Source organism: Phalangium opilio, unplaced genomic scaffold (genome assembly GCF_054372755.1).
Source record: "Phalangium opilio isolate 3A_F unplaced genomic scaffold, DU_Popi_V2 ptg000038l_1, whole genome shotgun sequence".
NCBI classification, from domain to species: domain Eukaryota; kingdom Metazoa; phylum Arthropoda; class Arachnida; order Opiliones; family Phalangiidae; genus Phalangium; species Phalangium opilio.
In genome coordinates, this window is record NW_028324161.1 from 2,819,290 (window position 1) to 2,832,554 (window position 13,265).

Here is a 13,265-nt window from a genome sequence, read left to right on the forward strand (position 1 = left end):
TCTACAAATTCAAATAAATGGAAGATCCCTTAACATTTACTATCTAAAAGCGCCACCATCCGAGAATCAAGCGCAAAAAACAAGCTGGCGCGTCCTTTCAATGCCGCCCATAGCCAGAAGGCTATGCGCGGGCCTTGATTAACGTAGGCTACGGTTTGACGCTTTCTGATCTAAATTGAAGGTCGTACCCTGGAGAAAAGCAAAGAGTTAGAAACCGATAAAGCAGCTGCGTCAATATGTGAGTTATCAGCTTTTAAACAGATAAAACGCAAGTAGGCCTAAAGGCTTCCTTTTTTGAAAAACAAAAATGCAATCCTAGAAACAGGGATTTAAAAATGAATCATTGGATAACCATATCTCCCATGTTGTTTCCATGCGGGTTTTGTAGGCCTGGCTTAAGAACTTATTATACGCGCCACGTCTTATAATGTGGCCAATACACGCTCAATGTTTTGCGCAAATTAAATGCAGAGCATCTATAAAAATCATCATCTTAAAAATCATTCCAAAGACTTTTCACTAATTGAGCAATTCAAAATGCATCATGATGTTAAAAGCTCAATATTTAGAAAAAACCTTAAAACTTTATTGGGCAGATATATTGATTAAACTCAACATGATATATTCAATTGTATTGAATATATTTTGATCACAATAAAAACGTTTATTCCATAGACCGGGTACAATTTTATTGTCCAAACATTACATATAAAGCGTTAAATACACAGACTTTAATGTTATTCGAATGCGAAATATTGTTCAATTGTTTGAATAACATTTTGCACGATAAAAACTCATTGAGATTTTTTACGCAAATAATGTCCAAAATTTACCGCAAATGATGTACAATTTCCAAAAAATATATATTTTGGCATTATATTTGAACTTTGCACAAATGTTAGTCTGGATAACGTTTTATTTATACTTCGTAACTTAAACAACTGGCCCCCATGTTTTTTCCGCCAAACTGTGATTTCATTGGTTGGTGGCAACGCGGTCAGGCGTGCAAGGCACAGCGAGATAGATTATTCGCCAGGTAGAATTCGTCATAAATCATGATTAGTCTAGCTCTTGTCTCAAAATCCGCGTGGATTCGTTGAGATAGTGGCATCGCAATGATTCCTATTAGCAGAAGTAAATAGAAGGAAGTACTTATCTCCATCAATAGCTTGTGCAAGGCGTCCATTTCCCGGAAAAACACGGCTTGCAGCACAAAATTTGAATTCCTCCAATCTGAGAGAGGCAACTTATCGATCGAAATTTTCTTACTCGCGCCACCACAAGGGGACACTCAACGCCTCACGTACCAATATTGAATCATACTATCCACTATTTACTTCTGCTACTAGCTATACGTATTCCTCCTAAAAATTTAAGGAAATTTCAGGTAAAATAACATTATACCTTAAAAAACTGCCTTTTCCAAAATATAAAAGGAAAATTATATATATAAAAAATTCTCTTTTATTACAAAATAATTAGTATTTAGTCTTGTTTATTTGCTTTAAGTATCCTCATTATACTTTTTATACGCTTCGACAATGTCTAATGACATCATTTTGTCCCCTTTTCGCGCAAACGCAAACTACGTAAAACAGGCAACATATGTAAGTATTTTCTCGTAACAAAAGTAATTTATTTTAAAATGGTCAGTTGCAAATTATTTCAAATGAAAACTGAAATTTTAAAAATCAAATGAAAACTGAAATTTTAAAAATCAAATGAATAATCTTCGTTACATGCTCCTTGCGATTCAGTTTATCGTAAGTAAACTTTACATTGTTAAGTGTCATACTTATTGAACATATCCAATGAACGTATGGCATTATCAAAATAAATCGATGACAAATTTTTGTCTGACCAAGTCATTATTTCAACTTTAAACATCTAATGTATATTCTTTATTACATGCTCCTTTCGATTCAGAGCTTGGTAAGGAAAGTTTACGTAGTTCAAAGTTCCTAATTTAATCAGTTAAGAGGTTCTAAAACGCCACTTGTACTATATTCTCCTCTCCACAAAGATTTCCAACGTCTTACGCTTTCTAACTTCTAAATTAGTTAAAATACAATTTATATTCATTATCTTGAAATCCTGAGGTTGTGATTAAAGATGTGCAATGGAACATTTTGATGTAACCAAGAGGGAAAGACAAGGGGCTAAAACTCTACCATCCTTCTCGCTTTTTGGCGCCTGCGCTGAAGCATCGCCCACTCGATGAAGCATAGCCCACTCGATCACGCGCATGACGACGCAAGCTGCTAGCAGCGCAGCGTCCGCGAGCGTGGACCGAGTGGGCTATGACTGTAGTCTTTTTGTATCCATGAGAATGCGCAGAGACAGCAACATATCAACCCCGTGAATGTCTCGATTCTGACTGTTGCCAACCCCCTTTTTACAACGAAAAGGTCTATAATCCTGATTTATACCGATTAAAATTTTGGGATAAATAACATTACTGTTCTGTCGGGCTGTACGGTGATTTTTTGAGCACTTTATACGGATCATATCTGACCTTAGTAAATAAATATGCGGATCTAGGGTTCTGAATCGGTAAATTACCATGATAATTACGGCTTTATTTGCCATTTTCCAAAATTACTGTAATTTTCGAACCATGTGCGGATTTGATCCGGTAGCTTGAAACAAATTGAAAGTGGTCTATCAGGTTTGAGTAACGCGAGACGTGGCTCTGACCGCTCAATTAAAGAGAATTAACTAGCCCCGCAACCCCCCTCCCCCCGGTGGCTATATACTTTCAGATTGTATAATAATAATTTTATACGTCTTTGTTTTCCTGCTATTTTCTGAACCAACTTGAAGACGAAGAAAAAAGAAACGCTGGTAAAGGTGAGTTGGAAAAATTTGCCCCTTTTTCAACGGAATTTCTAAAGCGCGTTTGGATCTCTTTCTCCTTTATGGTTGAAGTTTGCTATTGTAAAAATATTTTAATGATACTTTCGTGAATCATGTGTGATCAAATCTCATCTCTGTCCCTGGGTTTTAGCCCCCACCCCCAGTTCGGAATATAACAAACTGTCAATCATAATGTATATTTATTTGTTCATGGACATCTATATCTATATAAATCAAAGTCCTGACTGACTGACTGATAATCAACGCCCATCCCAAACCGCTCGGCCTAGATTGCTGAAAATTTCCAGGAACGTTACTCTTAAGTTGCATGCGCGTACTAAGAAAGATTTTTCCAATCATGAAAAAAGGCGACCGGAAATGTAAAAACCTTCTTTAAGCAATTATGTCCTCGCGTTTCAACCAATTTCACAAATGTTCAGTACACGGATTTCCTTTATCCTATAGACGGGCTTTATGTCCTTGTGGGTTAAGTTTTTTACCATCTTTTAAAATGGCGGCCGGAAATTTTAAAAACCTTCTTTATGGAAGAACGTCCACGCGTTTCAGCTGATTTCGCTAATATTTATTACACTGGTTCCCTATAACCTTATGCTTCTTTGGGTAGGTACTAAGAAATATTTTTCAAATCCACTTTCATCTTGGAAAATAGTGGTCACAAGTGTACCGAGCCTCTACACAATAACAGTAGCGTTGCTAGGGTTTGAACATTGGAGTTATTTTAGTATGAACAACTTAAATTTAATTATGAAACTGAACAGGCAATGATTTCTAATTTAATTAACGGAACACTCCAATCTTCGAAGGAGAAGCTCGAATAACATAAGATTTAACCTTAAAAGAACGGCCTTCTTCTAAATATAAACTAAAACTAGTAAAAAATATAAATAAATGACCCCTTATTATAAAATATTTAACATTTAATTATGCATAGTCTTAAAAACTAGGATTACTGTGCCGCCATTGCTTTCGTGGCGTCTGCTAAACCGAACCATCCTTACCTCTCTCAGTCTGTGAGAATTCAACCAATTCCGTTGGGGTAAAATGTTCGAGCTATACACTGATAAAAATGAGCGTGCTTTTTGGCATTCAAAAATGATGGCAACCGTTCAATTTTGAACAAGCCTCTATTGACGAATTCAGATTTAACCAGAAACATTCAAGAAGTGTCATATCGATCAAAACTTAACGCTAGCATTCAGTTTTGAGCAGCTTATATATTACCATTCAATAATGAATCTTTATCTGATTCAGTTTTGAATAACCGCGTTGTTGTGGATCTTTTTTAAAAATAAAAATTTAACCAGTTTTATTTTCAATATGAGTTTTACAAGAACTTTTTTTTTCGTGACCCGTCTTCTCGCTTTTATACCAATTTTTTCAAGAGAATTTTTTCTTTTTTTTTGTTCCTCTTAACTTGAAGTTATCCTTCATTTTATATTTCGAGATATATACTTGTGATTTTAATTTTTTATCTTGTTGTACTAACCTTTAAATTTCTTATTATCTTGAACCCATTAAATTTAATCTTCTTAAGTATACTCAACCCTAACCCTTTAAATATAATCCTTTCAAGTATACTCAATCTAAAATATAATTTAAGTATCTTTTAGTAATTTACCAATTTAACACGACTTGCGGTAAATTTGCGTTCAAACATGGTCGTTTTGGCGTTCTAATAGGATTGTAATAGTACTCAAACTTGAGCGTTTTAGGAGTTCAAATAAGAGTATTTTGGCGATCAAATTAGATTGTTTTTGGAGTTTAAAAGAGAGAGTTTTTGGCGTTAAATCAAGAGCATTGTGAGCGTTCAAACGCGAATGTTTTTGGTGTTCAAATGAGAGCGTTTTTCGCTTTTAAACGAGAGCGTTATGGAGTTCACAAGAGAGTTTTTTCTGTTCAAATGAGAGCTTTTTGGGCGTTCACGGGAGAGTTTCCTGGCGTATACACGGGAGTTTATTGCGTGTATTATTTACAATGGTATATATCCAGGTTTACCTGCTATTTAATCACGACGTTAAGGTACTGGCTAAACCAAAATCTTAATATAATTTTGGGTTGGGTTAGGTAAGGTTTAGGCTAGTTTATATTAGATGTCTTTGAGTCCTACAGATAAACTTTAAGCATTAAGCCTCTTAATTGTAGACGTGTGCATAAATCCATATCCTATAAATTTTATATATTAAATAAATGTTTTTTCAATAATGTGAATCGGCAGCGTTTAAAAATAAAATTTTTGCTAATATCGTTTTGAGCCACTATATTACGTTAGGAAATTATTAGTTAAACCACCTTGAAATGCGGTAAATAGGGTCCTGAAATGAGGTAATTGTGGTGAATAGAGGCTCGAAATAGGGCTTTAATATGGGAGAATAATGTATGCAAATGGCGTGATTTGACCAGGAAAATGATGTTGAAGTACACCATAACCTCTCTCGTTTGAATGATAATCAAATCATATTTGAACACAAAAACGGTCTCGTTTGAACACCAAAATGGCTTACATTTGAACACCAAAATGGCTTACATTTGAACGCCAAAATCGCTTACATTTGAACGCCAAAATCGCTTACATTTGAACGCCAAAATCAGTTACATTTGAACGCCAAAATCGCTCACATTTGAACGTCAAACACGCTCTCGTTTGAACGCCGCAACGCTCTTTTTTAAATGCTAGTTCAATCATATTTGAATGGCAAAATGACCTAATCTGAATGCTTCATTAGCGTACATTTTTGAGTATCAATATTACCGTTTATATATAAACATTTCGTAAGCGTGTACAATTGAATACCACTTAATACGATCAAATTCGATTACTAATGCATACCACCACAGTGGAACGGTTTTGTACGCTAAAACATTCAATTTTGAATGTTCTTTTTGCTAATTGAGATCATTTATTTTTTATTATAAATTTTTCCATTCATATTTAGAAAAAGGCCGTTCTTTTGAGGTGTAACATTATGTTACCTGAACTTTTCCTTCATGACTGCCTTTAATTTCTGACAGACCTTTTTATAGCAAACTCAACGTTGAGTCCAGAACATAGGGCGACATGATTTCCTTATTTACAAACATTAATTCAATTAATTACAGGTCGCCATAATAATTTATTTGGCTAATTCGTAACGGGAATCTTCAAGAGCACGGTAACACCAAGGGATTAGTGCTCAAGGGGACAAGCAGCACATCTTTAATATTATGAATATGCCTTTAATAACATTATATTTATGCAATTCGAAATAAAAAAAGTATATATTCAGCATTATAAGCAAATTTGTTAAACATCTTTTCACCGATTTTAGTACATAAATAAATACTGATAATTGTGAACACGTCCTAAATCCCATTTAAAGGAAAACTTTGCGAGGTCGAAAAATGTTCCAAATTTGGCTTAAAGGGAGACTCTCAGCTGAAAATCTTAGTGCCGTTTTTTATTTTGTTCCGGGTTCGTTTCAATTAAATATTAATCAAAAATGTCTTGATTAGAAGTTATCACTTGACTGAAGGATCAGATATTAATTTTAATTTTAAGTTAAAACTTATAAAACTTAAAAGGAGTGCTTGAGAAAAAACAACGTTCCATTACCGTATTATATAACAAGACGGCCCAAGGGCTCGTAATAGTAGCCATATCGTACGAGTGAATAGCCCCTCTATACCCTACCCTAATGAGTAGATAACCCCTCTATACGTTACCCTAATGAGTGAATAGCGCTATCTTTTTCAATGCTTAAATGATTTACTGTGCATAAAATCAGAGTGAATAGCCCCTCGATTCCCTACTCTAAACAGTGATTAAATTATAACCGTATAAATTTACTTATGCTGTAATTCTAATATTCCGGCGAATCGAAGAACAGATAGTTTTTAGTGATAATCCCCTCGATGAGTTTACGACATAGACTTATGCCGATGCACACTTATCGCATCTTATAAGTTTCTAACAAGGACTTATGCCCAGAAACTTTTGAAAGAGAAAGTTTAGTTATAGTGATTACGCATTTTAGTGATTATCCCCTCGAATTACCTTTAGCAATGCTAAAATGATCAAACGCATAACGCTCATTTAACACTATGTTAGCTCTATCTAAACCCATTTTTGAATTAACCGCCAAAACGTTCCAGTCAAACATAACATAGATGACGATAGCTACCGAACGAGAACGAAACACATGAGGAGCGCGGTAGGAAACGGGAAAAATCGTTATCTATTTAATTAGCACATACATAAAAAATATATATATAAAAACCCCAAACATACAAATTCAAAAGTATCCGACCCCACAGATAAAAATTCAAAAGTTTCCGACCCCACAGATTAAGAGGTACCCCACCCCACATCACCCCGACATTTTAGAGATAAGAATAAATAATAAAAAACTCGAGGTTTCTATCAAGTCTCTATGGTTGAGTGGGTAGAGCGTTTGTCTTCTACACCAGCGGCCCGGGTTCGAAACCCGGGTCTGACCTGAAAAAATTTTAATTAAAATTAAATCTCTAACCGAGCCCAGTAACCCCTATGGGTGGGTTGTGGTAATATAACGTTCCTTTTAAGCTAAAATCTGACGATAACGAAGCGACAACCCCGGCCACTACTACTACTACTACTACGACAGCTCGGGTCAAACTAAGAGCCTATCGTATACTACGATATGGCTAAAAAAGGACTTGGTTTCCCCAAGCCTAAAAAACAAAACGATAAGAGTTTTTTCCAGTTGACTGAAGCGCGGATATTTTATTTTTCTATATAATTTTAAAGACAATCCGTATTTTACTACTCTTTAGAATTTAATTCAATCTCCTGATTTTACTGGTAATGGATTTATTTCCTATAAATTAATTGAAATAAAAAATTACTTATCTCAGATTTTTCACGATAAAATTTTGCGAAAATGGAATTGTTGTTGAAAATCTGAGATAAGTAATTTTTTATTTCAATTAATTTATAGGAAATAAATCCAATACCAGTAAAATCAGGAGATTGAATTAAATTCTAAAGAGTAGTAAAATACGGATTGTCTTTAAAATTATATAGAAAAATAAAATATCCAAGCTTCAGTCAACTGAAAAAAAACTTATCGTTTTGTTTTTTAGGCTTGGGGAAACCAAGTCCTTTTTTATATAATATCTGTTCCTTCAGTCTGCATTTGTATTAATCTATTATAAAACAATTTTTTGCCTGAAATTCGAAATTTTTCACTTCTAGGACGAGGTTAAAAATGGCTCTACACTTCTACTAATTTTTATAAGATACGGCTCACAATTCGTTTTAGAACCCGAGCTTTATGGTCAACTTCAAAACCAACATCCTGCCACGATTTTTAAACTATCAAAGCCGTATCTTTTACAGTCCACTTTACGATTGCAATTATCCATGACATTGCGTTCACTGCTGCCCTTGTACGTTTACAATGAGTGGCACCGTGGCCAGTTATTTTAATTAAAATACCTAGGCCACAGGTCCAGTTTTAAAAAAAAATCCTTATTTCCAACACTGATCCATCTATCCTTCACGCTTTTACAATGACTCATTGCATAGACTCACTCAATAGTCTGCCTAAGCATGGATTTATAATAGAAGCTTACGCTTCCTGGATATTTCACTCACCTTAAAACGCGCACAACATTTATTCCTCGTCTGAAATAGTACCAGCCTGGCAAGCGCGTTTGTGACGTAGAATTTGAGGCAAATTCAGAGGGGGGTTGAAGTTTTTCACGTGATCGAGTTCTAATTTTGAATAGCGCGCGCGCACGCGCGCCAAAAGAAAAAGGTTTGCCTCAATTTCTACGTCATCAGACCCCCCCAGTCCCCACCCGCGCGAATTTTTATGACATAAATGTGTTTAAAATCAAAATGCCCTACTGAAAGCTACAGTGAAATATCCATGAAGCGTAAGCTTCTATTATAAATCCACGGCCTAAGGAAGGCAACTTAAGCCTTGGTCGAAACTAACATCTAAAATATAAATTAAAAAGGTATCTTAAGTATAGAATTTCAACCGAGACACATAATAAAAAGAAAATTAGACCCGCCAAAGAAAGTTTTAATAAATATAGTGTTATATTTATTGAAAAATATCAAGTTAAAGTTTCAAGGCGGTGAAATGGCAAATTAGCGTCGTCTACTGTAGAGTAATGAACAACTAGCGTCGTCTGCTGTAGAATAATCTTTTGAGGTACTTACATTTTTAATTAAATTAACATACTTAGACTTAATTAATTTTGATGAAACTTGAAAAAGCCACACCTTGAATAGTTACTTGTTAATTTGAAAGTATTCCGAAACGTAACTTCGCTTTAGTTTTTAAATGATTCGATGTGCAGGAGCACCAAAAAACCCATGTTATTCCTATGGGAAAATCGGCGAAAATCTGTGAATTTTCATTTAACATTACGGGAGGGTGTGGGATCTTATCTAGAAGGGCCTACCGGCCCTCTAGAATTCCGTTGAAATAACTTATTTTACTAGTAATCAATTTCAAAAATTTACTTATCTCGGCTTTTCGACCAGAATTCCATTCCCCGAAAACATTTTATCATTACATTAATTACTTTTGAGAGAGTACGTGTATGACATTGCATTTTAAAAGGTTCTCAAAGACGTTACATCCCCATTCGTGCCCGGCACGGTTCGCAGTGGAACTTTTTAATTATTCTGTAAATTGAATAGCGACAGTAAGATTTTTACTCGTGGTTATGCTCAATGATGTAATATCAAGTGTACTTTAGACAACCGTCATTCTGTTCTTTCTCATAGCTCAGGGCATGATTAGGGTTACTTCATTCTGTCTAGTTTCAATCAATGGTTAGAGACTATATGATTTCGCACAACACAACCTTAAGAGAATATGCAGCCAGTATGGAGTAATTCAAGATGGCGGCCACTCAAGGGGGAGGAGTCGGTTTTTCCCGGTCTCTCTCTCTTTACCTGTCAAGATTTGATTGATTGATTGTATAGGCTTATAACAAATGATGGTTTTGTAGGAATAAAGACTATAATATAAAGTTAAGAACATTTATTTCGCAATAACAATGATATTAAATAGATTAATGAAGATTTATTTGGTATTAATAAAAAAAAGTCTGCAGACAAACCGCCCCAGTTAATTAAATGCTTAAAAACTATACAATTATATACAACTTTACAAATTTAAATTTACTTAAGATACCCGTAAGGGGTCGTGGTGTAATCGGGGAAAACTCTGACTTTGTCGACAACTACCTGATATGTTTTAGTTTGATCAATTGTAATTAAAGTATGATTAGGTAATCGTCGAATTTGGGGGCCAATCGGTACTTGTACAGAGTTCATTTCTGGTTTGCCGTTGTTGTTTACGCCTAACAACTTTTTCATAATATCAAAATTGACATGGTTTTCTGTTGACGAATTTAAATAGAAACCTTTAACTTTAATTATGTTGGTGATTTTTTCTGTTGCAGGATCGTATATGTTCATAGAATAATTTTTTGCCCCCGCGCTTCCAAACTCACAAATGTAAGCGTCTTTCCCGTATGGCTCTAACTCATTCTTTAACTCACCAAGATAATCTCCTGTGGGGAGTATAGGAGCGCCATCTGGTGAGAGGTAGATCAGGCTGTCCGTATCCATATAAAAACATAGGTCTCCCACCATTTCGAGATGTTTTAAAAGGTGAAGGCGTGCTATAGTTGTTGTATAGCACGCTATAACTACATTTGTATGCTTGTGAGCTATCTCGTTTTCTGAAATATCTTCTGATTTGACTAAGATGGTATTGTCATTTAGTGTCAATAGCGTTTTCACCTCTTTGTCTGGGTTAAGCAGTAACTCATATAGAGTCTTGGCGTCTTTTATTATATCTGTTGACACGTGTCTGGTGTTTTGTCCGAACTTCCCCCAAAAAGAATTCAACATGAGCTTACTTAGGCATCTCAACCCTTCATTCTTTTCAATTTTATTGATGTCTAAGTCGATCCCTTCAACTTCTTTGTAATTTTTGACATAGTTTTCTTTGTCTTCCTGAGTGACACATTCGGCAGGGAAGCCGCTAGCCAGAGTTTTATACTCCAGAAAGGCGTTTACATAGTCTTTAAAAAGCCCGCCTTGTTTAGTATTGGGATCGTATTGTGTTATTTGATATGACCAGGCTTCATACATCTGCGTGATTTTGTACCCTCGTTCTACGGCGTACCTCAACTCATCGGTTACCCACGTGCCTCGTAGTTCTCTTTGATCAGGTGTGTGGGTGCAGTCCCCCTGAAATTGTGTCTTACAACAAGTGTAACATAGGGGGAATGTTAACTTCCCATTTATTCGAGCTGGCAAAACAGGGTGTACTAGATTTTGGGCCGGAAGTACGTCACATTTGAGAAGTCCATCAAAAGAGAAGATGTCGGGGAAATTATCCAAAATAATTTTGGGATGACCAATAGGAATTTTTCCCGTTTTGTTGACGAAAGGGTACAGGCTAGTGAAATCCACGTAGTGCATTTTCTCTGTACCTGTTGTTTTATGGTAGAGCTTGTTCGCACAGCAGCGTCCCCCGAAGAAAGCGTCTCGGGGGTTTAATCTTTTGGATGTTTTAACACGAATGTCGTTCCGTTTTAAAAATTCATTAATGTCGGGGTTATTTGTTTTGTCTTGTTGCCACTCACATTCCCATTTGACATTGACTGTATATCCCAGGGCCTCTAGTTTGCTAATTTTCTTCTCGGTTTTCGTGTACCTGGTGTTTAACGTTTCAGTAGGGTCACCATGTAACATCTTGTTTCTATTGATGGGAAAATGTATTTTGCATCCATGATAATAGCATCCCATATATTCGAACACTTCTTTGTTGATTGAACAATAACCGTCTACCTTTAGGGTTTGGATTTTAACTTCCTTACCCCTAAAAGAGGATTGAATGTGGATATTTCTCTCATGAGATGTCCATTCAAGCCATTCAATGGCGCCTAAAGACTGATTCTCACCAAGTCTGTAATAGTTTGCGGGAATGATACTAATGGTATTCGATTTAAGATAATTTTTCCTGAAAACGTAAGAACAAACGCCAGGGAGGGTAACTGAGCCGCAATTAAAAGGATCTACGCTAGTGACTTTAAGTAGAAGGGACCGAAAGGTTAAACATCCTAGAAAGAGAAGTAGAGTATCGTTTTCGCAATAATAATACAACTCATTTAAGAAGTTGAACCCTTTCTCTTTACTGACTTCGGAGTTGTGCCATTTCATAAAGGTGTCCAAGTTTTTCCTTGTAAAGTACTGGCAACCGTAAGCCTCTGTGGGGGGTAAAGTATTTTCTAACACGTAGTTTGTCTCCTCCTGTCGGTCTATATCGAACTCGTGATCAACTACGTTGAAAAGAAAATGGGGAAAGTACCCCTTGGCGGCATTAGGTAACCCAAAAGTGGCAGGGAACTTAGATAAAGCTACGGGGATAAAATTGTACGAATCGAGGAATAATAGATTAGAGAGTTTCATTTCTAAAATGCGCGTACCGTTAATTTTCAGAGTTTCGGGGACAAATTTCTCGTCCCGATCGATAATTTCCCTAATTAATATTTGATTGTCGTAATTGCTCCCAAAATGCGATAATACAATAACCTTCTTTACGTCGAATAGGCTGACTAAATAATCCAGGAATAAAGCTATAGGTTTGCCTCCTGAGAAACGTTGTTTTCGGGGTCCAAATTGGTTGCATTTGATACAATTAAAATCTAGGGATTTTTCGTCAACGCAATCTTCGCAAACAGAGATACTGACGCATAAGATGGCTTGATGTTCGTAAGCACCCAATTTTTCCTGACATATTTTCGTCTGTATGCATTCCACGTCAAAGAAAACATACATTAGTTCCGGTATATTACGACGAGGTTTTTTCGAGGGGATAACGCTGGTGTTTTTGTCCTTTATCACTTGAATGTAGCATAAGTGATCGCTGGGTTGATGTTTTCCACATACTTGACAAAAAATTTCTCCGCAAATATGGTTAGTCTTACGGTTTGCGAAATCTATTGTTTTAAAACAATTTTTACAAAGGTAGAGCCTCTCACAAAGAGGTTTTTTGTTACCAGTTGGAACCAAGTGACTGTTATAACAATCATCACCCCAGAATTTTCGCAAACATGAGCCACATGTTTTTTCACGGCCATGACAAATAGCGGGAAGCATACATTTAAAGCAAAAGTCATTGCATTTGTGTGATTGAATTCGCCAGTATGGGGTAAGACACTTCTCGCAAAAGTACTCGTGACTAAAAAGAGGCTTTAAATTGGTAATTACATTGTAGTGATTATTTTCGTTAAGTAGAAAGAGGCGTGGTCTGGTGTCTGTAGGGTCATTTTCGCCCAATATTAAAACAGGTACCCAATGTTGGGCACATTTATTTCGATATATCTTTTTACCT

The 13,265-nt window shown here is 35.9% G+C and overlaps 2 protein-coding genes across 2 annotated transcripts in view; both read left to right on the forward strand.

Moving 5' to 3' along the window:
* LOC149682651 (uncharacterized) overlaps nt 1-13,265 on the forward strand; it is a 271,813-nt gene that overhangs the window by 80,067 nt on the left and 178,481 nt on the right. The window lies entirely within an intron of this gene.
* LOC149682659 (uncharacterized) overlaps nt 2,293-13,265 on the forward strand; it is a 147,951-nt gene continuing 136,978 nt past the window's right edge. The window contains exon 1 of the mRNA XM_089834310.1: nt 2,293-2,850. The gene's annotated coding sequence lies outside the window, so the exon portion shown is untranslated. The remainder of the gene's footprint in view (nt 2,851-13,265) is intronic.